The sequence below is a fragment of the Carlito syrichta genome, unplaced genomic scaffold, assembly GCF_000164805.1.
Source record: "Carlito syrichta isolate Samal-C Ts95f unplaced genomic scaffold, Tarsius_syrichta-2.0.1 Scaffold146527, whole genome shotgun sequence".
NCBI lineage: Eukaryota > Metazoa > Chordata > Mammalia > Primates > Tarsiidae > Carlito > Carlito syrichta.
This window is the reverse complement of record NW_007090623.1, coordinates 175,950-191,406: the sequence shown is the minus strand read 5'-3', so window position 1 is coordinate 191,406 and position 15,457 is coordinate 175,950. Positions and strand designations below refer to the sequence as shown.

Sequence of the window (15,457 nt, the reverse complement as noted above, 5' to 3'; positions counted from 1 at the left end):
CTCCGGCGATCCTTCCGCCTCAGCCTTCCAAGTAACTGGAACTACAGGCGCACGCTACCACGCCCGGCTAATTTTTTGATTTATTGTAGAAATGAGGTCTCGCCAAGTTACCCAAGCGGGTCTCGAATCCGCGGGCTCAGGCCATCCACTCACCTCAGCCTCCCAAAGGCTCAGGATTACAGGCTGAGCCACCAAGCCCGGCTGACCACTCACCTTTTAAGATAGGAAACCAGGCAACTTCAACTCCTTCAGAGCAACTCATTTTGGTTCTTTTCACAGAACTTATCTTAGGCCTATTGCTCTGACTCCACTGTTACCGCCCCAGGCTACCTGTCCCATGCCAAGCCACCTTGTCTTGCCTGTGCTGTAGTAGCAGCTCACCCTCTCCCCATGTCTGCACTTGCCTGCCTCTGGTCCACTTCTGCAGAGCAGTAAGAACAACATAGACAATTTTGATTAGATCACTTTACTTCTCTGAAATCTGTGAAAGCTCCCTCTTGCACTTTAATAAAAGCTTAAAGCTTTCCTGACCTCCAGACCACCCACGATCTGGCTGCTGCTGAGCTCCCCAAGTCATACCTTGACTGCTGTCCCCTTTGCATTCTTTCTGACAGACACTGAATTGTTTCTGCCCCTCAAACACCCTAAGTGTTTTCCTGGCCAGGGCCTTTGCTTACGCTATCTTTTCTGCCAGGAGTGTTTTCCTAGTGCTCTTTACTGCACTGGCTCTGCTCCTTCTTATTTTTCAGGTCTTGATTGTACCTTCCTCACATGACTTCCCAGTCTTAGTAGAGGACCCTGGTTCCCCCATAATTCTCATAGCACCTGACTTTATTATATATGTCACAGTCCATAACCATCTGTTACAATTGTCTTTACTTGACGTTGTCTGGCTTTTTAAGGACAGAACCTTGACAGAATGGACCATTGCTGTATCCAGGGCATCTAGCACAGTGCCTGGCATGTAGCTGATGCCCAGGGAATCTTGAGCTGGATGGACAGGTCGGAGCTGGCCTGGGCAGAAAGAGATGGGTATTGCAGGCAGCACAGGAGCTGTCTTGAAACCTCAAGTGACACTGAGGATTTAAAAAAAAATTTTTTTCCCCGCAAAATCAGTTGCATATTGCTGCAAGAGTCTCAGGAAGCCAGTGGGATGGGACAAAGGGAAGTGGAGAGGTATGTGTGGCTCAGGGGGTAGGCCTGTGCCCCGGTGGACAGCCGGGAGCCTGTGGGATATGAGTGTGTGGACACTGTGGGCTGGGGGTAAATGATTTCCTTTGCTTTCTTTGGTGGAAGTCCAGGCTGGGCCGGGGGAAGGGTGGGAGGTGCTGGGTGGGAGGAGCTTCTGTGACTCAGGAGATGAGGGTGGCCTGGGCTGCCAGGGATTTTTTTTGGCCTACTCCCGTGGGTGACACCTGGTTGCCCAGCCCTGGGGGGTCTTGCTCTAGACCCTCATCTTTCTAGCCACAGCTCTCCTGTTTGTACAGAGAAGCCAGTCGTGTGACTGCTACTCTCAGAATGGAGGTCCGAGAACCAACAGACTTCAGGTCTGGGAGGGAGGGGAGCTGGGCCCTGGACAGAGGGACAAGAATGGACCGAGGTAACACCATGAGATGGACGCTGGAACTAGTGGCTGATGCTGATCTGGGATCAGGCTGTCATGCCTAGGTCAGCCCTTGAGCCGGGATATAGGTAGGAACAAGGAGGGTAGAAATCAGATAGAGGTCACGAGGCGGGCAGGGCCCTGGTGTTCTCACTAGGTAGATCTTGTTCTAAGGACTTTGCAAATATTAACTTCTTTAATCCTTTTAATGGCTGTAGAAAGTAGATCTTGTTCCCATTTTACAGATGGGATGACCGAGGCACAGTCATACAGGTAAATAGTGACAGAGGGTTGAACCCAAGTAACCTGGCTCCAGAATCCATGCTTTGAACCAGTCTACTCTGCCACTTCTCTCATGCCTTTCAGATATGTGCCAGCTGAGGGCTTCTGAGCAAACATGGGGATTTTCCTGCCTCCTAGAGGTACCTGGCCTTGGAGGCTAGGGTGGGGGGAAAGAAGTCACGTGCTAAGGTGGTGGTCCTCTCTTGGAGTGGGTGACCGAATTTCTCATCTTCGTACCCTACTTTTTGTTTCAGGAGGGGCTCCAGACCTAGGCCAAGTAGTCGGGCATCATGCATGCTGTGATTTTGGGGGTACTGGGGAGGTACAAAAACAGCTTTCTGTTTGAGATGCCACCATTAGAATGTCACCCCTCTGGGTTTAGGATGGTCCTTGTCATCTGTCTCTTTGAGTCCTAGCCTCCCTGGGAGAGGACAGAGAAGTCAGGTAGGGGCTGGCCTATTTTGGATCCCACCTAGAATGATGTGAAGTGGAGCTTTAGGTCTGGCTTCAGGAAACCTGGGTGAGGGTCTGAGTAGGGCTTGGTGGATTGTGGGAACAGAGAAGTGGGAATTGGAAATGGCTTAATCCACTTCACTACTGGTCATTTCAACATTTTTTTGTCTGTCTGTAAAATGGGATTAGAGAGAATTTTTTTTCTTTGCTCCCTGGAGGTTGTGAAGGCCAGGGGAATTTTGAGATTGCATGCTTAAGTGCCTTCTTGCAGACCCAGTGTAAAAGAGTAAGAACTTCCCATAGGATGCCAGTATGAGGAACTGGGCTGGGGAGGAGGGTGTGACAGCTCTACCCTGTGAGGCATTCCTGTTTGGGCATGAGGATGCCACTGGGCAGGTGACCTGGCCTCCCAGGGACCTGGCTGACTGGCTGAGGATGGGTTTGTTGACCACACAGGAATGGGGTCTGTTTCCTCCAAGTTCTGAGCCTCAGATTTAGGGGCTCTGCTCATCTAACTGAGCAGACTGTGCCATTCTCCTAGGAAGAGAGGAGGCAGGATCAGTGGGCTTTCTCTTCTGTATCTGGGGAAACTGAGACAAAACACATTGAGAGAAAGCACTTTGAGAGAAAGCAAACTGAGAGAAAGCACATTGCTGTTGGAAGCTCACCGGTCTTCATGGTTGTCAGGAGATGCTTCCTTCTCTGGCAGGGGAGCATGGAGGAGGCCTGTCCACAGTGTCCAAGTCCCTATTTGCTGAGTTGCAGTGAAGACTGTGGTTGAGCCTGAGGTGGCCAGGCTAGAGCTGCGGGTTGACTTCCTGCCAACTAGATGCTGGACCTTCTTAGCTGCGGTCAGCTTTTGGCATCTCCTATGCCTTAGCCTGATGCTCAGAGCCTCTGGGAATATGGGACATGGTCCTCACTCTCCAGGAAATAAAAGTGGTCTATGCCAGGTGTGATGCAATGAGGTGTAGTTCAGACCACCTTCCTGGAGGAAGTGATGCTTTGGGAAGGTTCTGAAGTCCTGGGCAGCTTTGGCTGACTGAGTAGGGAATGACATTTCCAAGGTGGAGGGGGAGCCCAGGCCTGGAGAAGTGGGTTGAAGCCAGGTTGGGAAAGGCCTTGACTGCCAAGCTGCTGAGTCTGGTCTTGATTCACTAGGCCCTGGGGAGCCATTCAAGGTTATAGGCCACGGGAGTAGTGACTTGATTCAAGCAGTGGTCTATAAAAGTGCTTCTCCAACTCTAACATACATGGGTCACTGGGGCAGCTTGTTAAAATGCAAATCTGCCTTGTCTGATTCAGCAGGTCTGGGGTGAGGCCTGAGATTCTGCATTTCTAATATGCTCCTGGGCAGTGCAGTGCTGTTTGTCCACGGACCATGCTTAGTATAGCAAGGACTTGGACTGGGGACTCAAGGGTGAGTGTAGTTCAGGTGGGACCTGGTAAGAAGAGCCATCTTGGCTCTTGGGGACTGGACTGGGGGAGGTACAGGGAGCTGCCCCTGTGGAGATGAAGGGGGTGTGGTGAGGCCAGGAGGCAGGGCAGAGAGGTGTGTAGTGGGTGCAGGGGCCAATGTTCTAGGAGGTGGGGCTGGTTGAGGGCCCCAGGTGCTTGGGTCTCAGGCCAGGAACATAGGCCTGATTTCCTGGACCTCTGACTGTGAGTAGCTCCCAAGACCACATGGAGGTGTCTTGGGTGACTGTGTCTCAGGGCAGGGTGACATGCAGACAGCACGAAGGGCGCCTTATCTCTGCCCACAGCTGAGCATGGCACTGTGGGGAACCAATCTGGGGTGAGCACCCTTCCTCCAGCCCAGGCGGGGCTGGAAGATTGTGGAAACAGCTGACTGCAGTTTTCTAGCTCCAGCTGTGACATGTTCACATAAAAACCCTCAGTTTCCCCAGTTGCCAGGCTGTCACTCCAGAGTGTGCAGTGTCCCTCACCTTGGCCTTTGTGAGGCCTCATTACCACCGCTGATGGTTACGTGAGCCGCTGTCGGGGTCTTATCCCACTCGGGCTGCCCCCTGGTGTACGTAGGATTGGGGTGACCTGGATGCTTCTTGCTCATCTGCTCCTGGCTGGGCCACTACAGGCAAGTGTCTGCTCCCCTCTAAGGAGTCGGTTTCCTTGTTTGTAAACTGAGGGGCCAGTCTTCTCCTGGAGGGCAGAAAGGGATGTCACAGGGTCTGCTGGGTGTGGCATTGCTTCCTCTCAGTGTGGAAGCTGAACACATTTTAGTTTAATACTAATATTAAATTTAATATTAAAAGTTACATGCCAGTGATGGGGTATAATCAACAATTTGCTTGAAAAAAAAATCTGGCTTGCTTTGGGGGTCTCCCAAGGCCCTTTGCTCCCCAGGCTCTGGGTGGCTTAGAGCAGGTATCTGAGAGTACTGGTCAGTTGAGTTTCCTCCAGATGCTGGCAAGGGGGCAGCAGCCACCAAACCCAAAGGAAGATGGGGAGGGCAGACACGAAGGAGGGCCAATGCTCCTTGACCCTGGGTGCTACCGAGAAGGCTGGTGAGGTGGGAGTTGGCTTGCTCTCAGTTTGAGCACCCAAGGTATCCCACACACCTCCTCAAAGGAGGGCAAGGCTGAGCCCCTGTTGATCTGTGCCTCGTGCTAAGTTGTCCTGCCCAGGAAGGAGGGGGCAGCATTTCTCAAAGACTGTTCTGAGTAGCCTCAAGGGTTCAGGGGACAAATAAGGGTAAAAACTGGCAAATCACTCCACTACCCTGTGGAAGATTCAGCGCATTTAAGAGAATTAAAGGATCTGACAAATCTGTAGACAAACCATTTAGTGTTTTCCAACCTGATCTGATCATGGAATTTATTTATTTTAATTTTTCATTTTTTTTGAGTTGGGGTCTCACTCTGTCACCGAGGCTGGAGTGCAGTGACATGATCATGGTTTACTGCGGCCTGGAACTCCTGGGCTCAAGCCATCCTCCCACCTTAGCCTCCTGAGTAGCTGGGATTATGGATATACGCCACACACCCAGCTGATTTTTTGCAGAGATGAGGTCTTGCTATGTTGCCCAGACTGGTCTCCAACTCCTGGATTCAGGCAATCCTCCCGCCTCGGCCTCCCAAAGTCCTGGGATTAGGAATGTGCCACTGCATCTGGCCTTGAAAATCTGTTTTTAAGACTTCCTAATAATATCCCACTGAGTAGGAAAACACCCATTGGGAAGAGTAGATGTGAAAGGATGTTGCTCATAGGGAAATGCCAGGGAAGAAAGAAAGGGTGAGGGGATGGCTTCCTGGGGGGGAGAGGGTGGACTTGGTGGGATGGGCACCTTTGGACAGTCAGTGGAAGACAGTCAGTGGGATGGGCACTGAAGAGGGAGGGATGGCCTGGTGGGACGTGAGCCCAGAACTAGCTCTGCATTCTTTTGGCAACAGCTTTGCATCACTGGGTAGTGAGGAAGGGACCTGGAAGCCTGTCTGGTACCCAGGACTCTACGGTAGTTGAGCCTGGGTCTTCTGGATTCTGATAGGCCTTTGACCCTACACCTTCCTGCCCTCTTCTCATGCTACAAATTCTCCCTAGCCTTTCATCTTAGGTTAACAGAGTGGGGTGGGGTTGTGACTTCTGGGCTAAACTTTTCTCTACCTCTGTTTCTTCATTTGTACCATGGGGATACTATTACCTGCCTCATAGGGTCCTTGGTCATTGTGATATTAGAACACCTGTTGGCTACTCTTACTAGGGTGATTAACGTGACTGGAGGCAGTGTCTCCAGGAAAGCCTCTGGGAAGGGGATAGTCAGCATAGACAAGAGAGACCTAAAAGCCAGCAGAGAGCTGTATGAGGCTTGTGGTGGGTCCTGGTTAGACCAGAGTGGTCTGTAGAGGAGAAGGAAGAGCTAGGGTGAGTGGAGCCAGGATGAGCTTCCTGGAGGAGTGGCCAGTGGGCTGGGGAGATTTGGGCAGAATGGGAAGTCATAGGCTTGGGTCAGGGAATCAAAGAATTCTGGTGGCCTACAGGCAGGGAGGAAGTATCAGGGACCTACCTTCTTTCATTAGGCCATGGGGAGCCAATGAAGGTTCTTGAACAGGGCAGTGATGTGATCAGAGCTGTGCAGGACCTCCCTGCGCTCGTTCATGGGCTGGAAGCATGGCCAGGGGTCAGGTTGCTTCTGGAACTCTTATCTTCAGAGGCCCTGGACAGTCAGTGAGGCTACCTGCCTTGCCCCTACCACACTTCATTTCCCCTGCCACGTGAGGGCTCTTTGTTCCACAGCTCAGGTGTGGAACATGGGGTGTGGCGTTTCAGACAGCACCCAGGTGGAGGGGCTGCAGTGGTGCAGTGTCAGGTGCCTACAGGCTGATGGGGTGACGATGGCCCTCAGAGAGGCCCTGGTAGGGCACATGCAGTGGGTTTTCTTGTCAGCCCCAACTACATTGTCTTGTTCTCCTTTGCCCTTTCTTGCTCAAACAGGCAGGAGCCCAGAGCCCCCTGAATCCAGGGTTCGGGGATAGAAGATGAAGGAGTACATTTGGGTTCATGCAGAACAGAGTGTCCTGGTTGGGGGGAGTTCAACACTCCCCTCCCCTTAGTCCAGATTCCCTTATCCTCTGCCTACTTCTTGGGGAAAGGTATTGAGGAAGGTGTGATTTAAGGCCCAGAGAAGAAGAACTTGGAAATGAGTTGTAATTTACTAGGAAACAGAACAAAGAACTTAGCCACCCCTACCAACTCTGGGCCAGGCCCTGGCAGACACATAGTTCCTGTCTTCCCACACAGCCTTGTGAGACCTGAGCTAGGCATGATGGTCCCACACTGGGTTCTGGGACACCTGGCCACATGCCCTTTCCCCAGCCCACAGTTCCCTCAGAGTCTATTCTTAAACCTTCAACTATGCCCCCCAACAAACTCCCTGGGGCCAGCTCAGCTCAGCTACCTATACCCTGATCCTGGGGGTGGGCTGCTACTCCTTGCAGGCTGACAAAAAAAACCAAGACCCTGAGTCAGCTAGATTTTAGGATGATTTAAGCAGGAGACACCCAGGACCACCATGGGCAAACATTCTTGGGAAATATTTTTAAATGATGCCTTTAAATGTTAAACACACAGGGCCCCTTTACTCTCTTTTATTTTGGAAAGTTAATTTAAAAAATTATAACAATGCAAAACCTTGTAAGTTAATCTGAAAAGTCTTGGTGTTTAAAAAGTAACTCCAGGAAAGACAAGGAACTTTACTCCTTCATTAGTTTGAAAAAGAGCAAGGCTTGAGGCTTAGTATCTTACTAATTACATTTTGGAGTGCCTTCTGTCAGATAGCAGGCTGTGGAACCTCTTGGAACCTCAGTTTCTTCTTCTTTAGCATGGGATTATTGGTGTGAGGGTTAATTGAGATATTCCACATGAAGTACTTAGCACTGCCATCTGTACCGCAGACGCATTCAGCGAACAACAGTGATAATGATGGTAGAGTTTTTTTAAAAAAAATTTTATTATTGTAGAGGCAAGATCTCACCAAGTTGCCCAGGCTGGTCTTGAACCTGTGGGCTCAGGCAATCCACTCGCCTTGGCTTCCCAAAGTGCTGGAATGACAGGCTGAGCCTCTGAGCCCGGCCGATGGTAGAGTTTTAAGAACAGATCTTTGGCTGGGCTCAGTGGCTTAGCCTGTCATCCCAGAACTTTGGGAGGCTGAGGCGAGTGGATTGCCTGAGCCCGTGGGTTCGAGACCAGCCTGGGCAACCTGCGAGACCTTGTCTCTACAATAAAATAAAAAAATAGCTGGGCGTGGTAGTGCATGTCCGTAGTTCCAGCTGTGCAGAAGGCTGAGGCAGAAGGATCGCTGGAGCCCAGAAGGTCGATGCTGGGGTGGCCGTGAATGTGCATGCCACTGCACTTCAACCTGGCCGAAGGAGTAAGACTCCAATTCAAAAAAAAAAAAAGGAAAAAAGAACAGATCTTTCTTGATTTCAAAAGCATGTGTTATTAAGTCTCTCTTTGAAGTAAAAAAAAAAAAAAAAAAAAAGAACTTGAAAAAATAAATTTATTGTCCAAACTCAGCATCTTCACTCTAGGTATTTTATGGATTAAATCAGGGGTCCAGGGCCCACGTGTACATTTTGAAGTGAACACCAGTGACTTTTCAGACCTGGTTCCAGCTCTAGCTTGGGTGGGGGGGACTGTGCTTCAGGGTTCAGCTTTATGGGGGGCCCTTTATTGGTTAATCCTGTGCACTTGTTGGGAGAGCACAGTTAGAGCACCCTGAAGTCACCAGGGCAGGAAAATTTCAGGCCAGCGGGAGAGGAGGTAGCAGTTCAGAGGGAGCCAGGAGTTAGTTGCTCTTTGAATTTTCTTTTGTGCTGGCAAATGCAATTAGGACACGTCCCTGGCCCTATTTCTGGAGGAAGGAATTGAAGGTGAAGGGCTGTGACCTGACTAAGCCAGCCCCATGGGACAGAGAGACTCGGGTGGCCTGCAGCTCACCCCACTAAGTGCCCAGGCTAAGAGGCAGATGGCTTCCTGGTAGCAGCCCCAGGCTTTGGCAGTGAAGCTAGGGTAAGCTGCCAGGCTTTGAGATGATTCCCGCTAGCCCCAAGTGCGTGGCACAATGTACGCAGAGTCGTGAGTGGGGAGGGTAGGACAGGAAAAGTGCTGCTGGTGGTCCTCAGGCCTAGCTCCCCAGAGGCTGAGTGGAGGCTTAAGAACTGCGTGAGGGCTGAGCAGAATTTGCTGAGCTTAGTGTTGCCAAACCCTGCCCTGCCCCTCGCTCCATCTGGGTGGCCTGCTTCCTCATCTGTGAAATGGGCAGCAGGGTGTTCGTGAGTACTAGAGGATGCAGTGAATGGGAAGAGCCTGGCATGGGGCCTGGCCCAGGAAGGGTCAAACAAAGTTTCACCTTGGGGTTCATCTGGTGACTGGATTTTTCTTTGGAGGTTTTCTTTTTCTTCTTGTGATCAGGCATGCCATCTCGCTCTGTGATGACTTGCACAGTTTTGCTGGGAAAGGGTTTACAGTGGACCCCCTCCCTCAGAAACTCTACCCAGACCTAGCAATCTTCAGATAGCCCTGCCTCGGGGGTTACCTCATCTCAGTGGGCAGAGAGCACAGGTCCCAGGCAGGGTGGAGTGAGACCCTGTGGCTTAGGGATAAAGGAGGGGCTTGCAGGAGACCCCACCCCTCCTCCCAGAGGCTGGAGCTGAAGCACAGTTGGGCTTTGTGCAGAGTCATAAGGGGCCGGCGAGGGGGAACTGCGCCCGGCCGAGCCGCTCTCACAAGCCTCAGTTCTTGTAAGTGGTTTTGAAAGAATCAGTGGAAAGTGCTGACTGGGCTGTCCTCCTTCACCCCAGAACTGTGAGACTGTGGCTCCTGGCAGGGAGAGGGGAGAAGCCCCACTGGGAAGCCACACCCTCATCTGCCAGCTCACACCTCCCGGGCATCAAGTGCCTGGTCTGCAGAATGGGTGGATCTCCGTGAGGGTGGTTCTGGGGACGCTGACTCACGTTGGGGCCATGCCTGCAGGTGATGCCTGGTGAAGGGGGGCTTTGTTTGGGAGTGTGCTTGGCCCTGAGATGGGAGGCAATCTGGAGTAGCACTCCCTGCCCTGCTTACTCCCACCTGTGGGTCCTGCGTCAAGGTGCTAGGCTTTCTGCCACCACCAGCTTGTTGTGAAGGGCAAAAGTGATGACCAGTGGACACACTTAGAACTGGTCTGGGTTCATCCCAGCATGTCATGCTCAGTCACCTAAGTCATCCTGACCCTGCCTTGCCCTCGCTCCACATCCTGTCATTTAGCAAGTTCCCAGGAGGTCGACCTGGCACGTACCCCCTCAGCTGCAGGTCAGCTCTGCAGGAGGCCTTTCCTGACTCCCTGCCTGGAGCAGTTCCCTGTCGCCCCACCCTGCTTCTCCCTGACTTGTCAGATTCTTGAAGGGGGATTTCTGGTGGTGGCTGTGTCCCAAGTGTCTTAGAGGGTGCCTGACACAGAGTAACCCTCACTAAACCTTCTTGAATGGATGAAAAATCTGTCCCTTGCTACCCACTCTCTCAGGTCTCATTCTCTCTCTCTCTCTCTTTTGACTTAGAGTCTCTCTCTCTCTTTTTTTTTGACTTAGAGTCTCACTCTGTTGCCCAGGCTGCTCACGGCCACCATAGCCTCCACCTGCTGGGCTCAGGCGATCCTTCTGCCTCAGCCTTCCAAATAGCTGGAACTGCAGGCATGCGCACCACACCTGGCTTATTTTTTGATTTATTGTAGAGATGAGGTCTCACCAAGTTGCCCAGGCTGGTCTTGAACCCCTGAACTCAGGCAATCCTTTTCCCAAAGTGCTGGGATTACAGGCTTGAGCCACCGCACCTGGCCTAGGCCTTATTCTCAAACCTTATCTGTGCTTCTCTTCAGTTTCCTTAGCACTGACCACATTCTGGGCCTGGAATGGGCCCCCTCCAACCCCCACACTGTGCTCTGTGCCCACTCAGATCCTCACCCACCACTGCCAGGCCTTGGGTTGCAGTGCCTGTTTGTTGAGCACCTGGTCTGCTCCTTCTCCTGTCTTTAGCTGGTTGGGACATGAAGGCTGAAGGCCACCAGTGGGGTCTTGGGCCTGCTGTTGGGGAGTGTCCTGCCCTTTCCACAGGGAGCTGGCCAGTGTGGCTGCCTCTTCCGGGAAGTGCAGGGCAGGCTCGGGTGTGTCCTCCCTACCTGGCCTGGGATGCCAACCCCAGATTCTCAACTCCCCAGGCAGCTGTGAAGCTATGGAGGGAGGTCAGGTGAGTGCCCACCGCAGCCAGCCAGATGAGTTTCAGGAGAGAAGCAAAGGGGCAGCGTTGGTTTTCCCACTGAAGAGCTGGCCATATAAGCAGCACCTCTGAGCCTTTGCATGTGCCATTCCCCTGCTTGGAGCTCACTTCTCTCTCCTGGACATCTTCTCTGCCTCCCCCCCCCAGCCCCCATTAGGTGCCTCTTCCCATCCTTGCTCGAATTCACCCTACCCCTTGTTTTTGTACCTTTTTTTAACCGGTTGTGAGCCGCAGGGCTGGGCCCTTTCTCTAATCCATTGCTGTGTCCTCCCGAGGGGCTAATGCAGTGCCAGGCAAGGCTGTGTCTTGGGGGAGACAAAAATGTACACAGATAGGTCTCTCTGAGGACTTCTGATGGGGAGTATGGGATTCAGTGGAGAGCAGAGCAGGTGTGATGGGAATCCCCATTTTACAGATGAGGAAGCAGTCTAAGATCACTCAGAGCTAGACCCCACCCCTGCCACCCTGGGTCTGTTCCTCTAAGGGGGCAGTCCTGTGAGGAGGCTGGACCTGAGCAGACCTGGGAGATGCAGAGAGAAAGGGGCAGAGGATGAGTGTGATCAAGGGTGGGCACGGACACCTGTCTGGCTTGAGCTGCATTACGTATGGAATGCAGAGGGTTTTGGGAATCGGGTAGCAGCGGCCTAGAGGGAGGCCTGCAGCCTAAGCCCATGGTGGGGGGCCTTTAGGCGCTGCCGACCTTGCTGCTCTCTCTGCCTCCTCCTCTCCTACCCTGGCAGACAGACTCCTGGTGTTCCTGGGCAGGCCAGGAGTCTGCAGTTGGAGCGGTGAGTCTTAGCTTTGGTTATATATTAGCCTCATGTAGGTCCCTTAAAAAAAAAATCTATGCTTGAGCTCACCCCAAAGAGTCTGATTTAAGTAATCCAGAATGTGTAGGGATCATTTGTAAGAATCTCCAGGTAAGTCTAACGTACCAATTGGGAAGATGGTTCTGTCTCCTGGGCCTTGTAAACTGTAGGGTCTGGGCCAGGCTTTCTAGCCCTGCATTTCAGAACAGAGGCAGCTGAGGTTCTGAGTGGGATGGGCGTTACTTGGGGACCTCCACCTTGGGGGGATATCTGGGGAGAGAGAGTTGCTGTTAGTCACCTATTCCTGGATTACCCCCAAACCAGTCATTTAAAACAGCACAGACATTTATTCACAGTTCTGTAGGTTAGGAATTTGGGAGCAGTTTAGTTGGGTGATTCTAGCGCAGGGTCTCTTGTGAGGTTGCAGTCATGATGTCAGCCTGGGCTGCAGCCATCTGAAGGCTTGACAGGGGCCGGAGATCTGCCTCCAAGTACACTTATGTGCTCGGCAGGATGGTCTGGCTATTTGTAGGAGGGTTCAGTTCCTTGCCTGTGGGCTTCTCCATAGGTTGCTGAATGTCCTCACAACATGGCGACTGGCTTTTCCCAGAGTAAGCTGCCTAAGGGAGCAAGGTGGAAGCCACAGTGTCTTTTGTAACCTAGTCTTGGAAGTCGTGCTTCATCATTTCTGCAAGGTCTTAAAAAGGTCAGCTTGGGAAGGAGCTACACTAGGGCATGAATACTAGGGGGCAGGGCCACTGAGGGTCATCTTGAAAGCTCTAGAGGGAGCTGCAGTAGACTTTGCTGGGGGCACAGGAGACTGTAAATGTGGTCTGGGGTCAGGACTAGCCTCACTTGGGGTAGGGGTGATTATCTCCTATTTTGCACTTGGGGAAAATGAGGCTCAAGTGCTAATGGACACTCTCAAGGCCACAATGGTTAGTGGCAGAGGCTACTGTGTGGGTAATTTCATCTTCTCCAGGAGCTTTCAGAAATGGCATAGTCATCCCCTCAGACCCCTGACTGCTGAGCGGGCATGGGGCTTGTCTACCTCTGGGATCTGAGGGGAAGAATGTGACTATCTACCTGGCAAGCCAGGGACATCTGTGCACAGATACACAAAGATGAGAAACCAGGGCATGGGGTGTGAGGAGCCTGAGGGTGGAGCTGGCCTAAAGCTTGATGGGTACAAAAGAGGTGGGCAGGGCCGTCATGCCCAGCTCCTGATATGATCTATTGTCAGAGTGTGATCCAGTCACTAGTTTTTGCTGAAGGTGAGGCTTGGGGTGAAGCTGTTAGGATATGGTGTGGGGGAGAAATTGCAGTCCTAGGCTCTGCTCTGGTCCATGTCTACCTGTTTGTTTCCCACTGACGCTGTCATCAAGGTGCCCTATTGAGCTTTCTGCACATCAGAAAGACCCTACACTTTCTCTGGCCTCCTTCTAAGCTTTCTTTCTCTCCTTCACTCCCAACTAGGCTTCTAGTAGGATTTTCTCCTAAGTCTGTCCCTGCAGGTGGCTTTAAAACAGCCTCAGGCCTTCCAGGCATAAGGGTCCTAGGATGATTAACCTGGGTGGTTAATCGTCTGCCCTGACTTGCAGAGCTTCCAGGGAGATAGAGATGGGCCCAGTGTGCTCACCTCTCCTGATATGCCTCCCCCTCCTGCCCTCCAGTGCTCAGGAGGGCCGTGTCTTTGGCTCTGACCCTCATGCTCTGGTCAAGGTCTCCCTCTCCATGCAGCACATGCCTGCCAAAGGCCCCTGGCTTCCCTCTTTTCTTCACATAGGTTGACAAAGGCTTTTAAAGTTGTGTTTTTAGGGACTTTACACTTTTAGGGACGAGATGTGGGTAACAAAGATGATGTGCATGGAGAGAAGTTTAGGTGCCAGGCAGGAAGATGGGCCCTCCCCTGTTGTCGGACTCTGAGGGCCAGAGGTCACTGCTGGTAGGGGGCTCTGCAGAATGAGGTCCCTTTCATGAACTTGGAGCTGGCACTTGGGGCTGGCTAGAGGCCACCATCTCTGGAGCCCCCTCCCCCTCGTCACTGGGCTGGATGTACAGGCTGAGTCAGAGTTGGGTTGGGGATCCATCAAACACAGGTTGTAGGGTGTCTGCCTGATGTCAGTGTCAAAGTCTGGTCTGATAGTAGAACTGGGGCCAAGGCGGAGGCTGGGTTCTCTGCTCAGATCAAGACTGGAGTTCTACAAGAGAAACAGAGCTCTGGGCTCTAGTAGAGGTGGCACCAACCTCTGTACTGGTCTTTTTGGGGATCTTCCTCTCTTGCCCTCCCTCTCCGAGATGGCCCTTGCAGGTGGCCACACCTTTTACCATTGTGGTCTCATTTAATCCTTCCAGCAGTCCTGCCAGGTAGCTGTACCTATCCCCATTTTACAGATGGGAAAGCTTGAGACCAAAGAAGGCCTTTAAATCCTGAGTGGGGCTTAGAGGACAGGTGTGCCCAGGAGGTGGGGTACAGAGGCAGTGTTCTTGGGGTAGACTCAGAGGTGTTGACCAAGTGCGTCCTAGAGAAGGGAAGACACTGGTCCAGGCGTCACCTGGCAAGGGAGAGACTGAGCTGGGGCGTGAGCCCAGGTCTCTGGGCTCCTAGGCCAGTGTTCTCTCTTCTCCCCTACTGTCCCCTGGGCTCACAGGCTGCTCCTCTCTGTTCCTCCCGCCAGCACCCCCTTTCCTTCTTCTGTGGCTGGCCTGGCCTGACTCAACAATCTTGCCTCTTACTTCCTGGCTGGAAGTAAGAGGAGGCTGGGGAGGGTCTGGCTGAGAGGGGTTGGGGCCCAGCCCCTCCCTGGGGTTGAGGGTAGGAGGAGCCTTGTCAGCAGACACAGAGCCCCTTTGTCTGGGCCGTTGTGCAAAGCAGCTGGTCTGGGATTTCTGGGCATTTTTTACATTTGAAGAATAATTGCATTGTCTGGGGGGCCTCGAGAATCCAAATCCCTCCTCAGACCTGCCAGGCCGTCCAAAGGTGTTCCCCTGGAACTGTACCCCTGTGCCCTCCCGCCCTCTCCTCCTGTGAGAAGCTTGAGGGAGAGAGCGGCCCTCCCAGGAAACTGAGGTGGGGCTGCTGCCCTTGGGAGCTAAGCGTTTTGTTGGGAGGAGAGACTTAGATTTCCCAAGGTTGGTCAGAGAGGGTGTAGGTGAGCTGTCCCCTACTACTGTGAGCACCAGAGCCCTGGACAGATCTCATGGGCAAACGTGAGGCTTAGTGGAGGAAGGAGACTCTTGGAGAAGCACCCTTTTCGGGGTGCTTCAGCTAGTAGAATCCTGGGCCCCAAGGCCCAGTGGGCTAATTGTCCTGGGGACTTATTCTTCTCTGGGAAATGGGTAAGAAAATTCATCTTGGGGTGACCTGGAGAAAAGGACAGGGTGCAGGCACATTTGGGAATAGTCTGTGGTCAGAGGGGGCCAGAGAAGAGTGTGACTTTTGCCTCTTGTGAGTGGTGTCTTTGGGAGGGTGTGGAGTACTTGGAGGCTGGCCCCTGGTGACATTGTTTTGTTGCAGTAGCCACTGTTGGGGAAAGAAGTGATG

General features: G+C 52.5%; 1 protein-coding gene across 1 annotated transcript in view; it reads left to right on the top strand.

Moving 5' to 3' along the window:
* The first annotated feature begins 4,338 nt into the window (after positions 1-4,338).
* The window catches only part of SMOX (spermine oxidase), a 31,251-nt gene continuing 20,132 nt past the window's right edge, over positions 4,339-15,457 (top strand). Inside the window, exon 1 of the mRNA XM_021708759.1 lies at positions 4,339-4,433. The gene's annotated coding sequence lies outside the window, so the exon portion shown is untranslated. The remainder of the gene's footprint in view (positions 4,434-15,457) is intronic.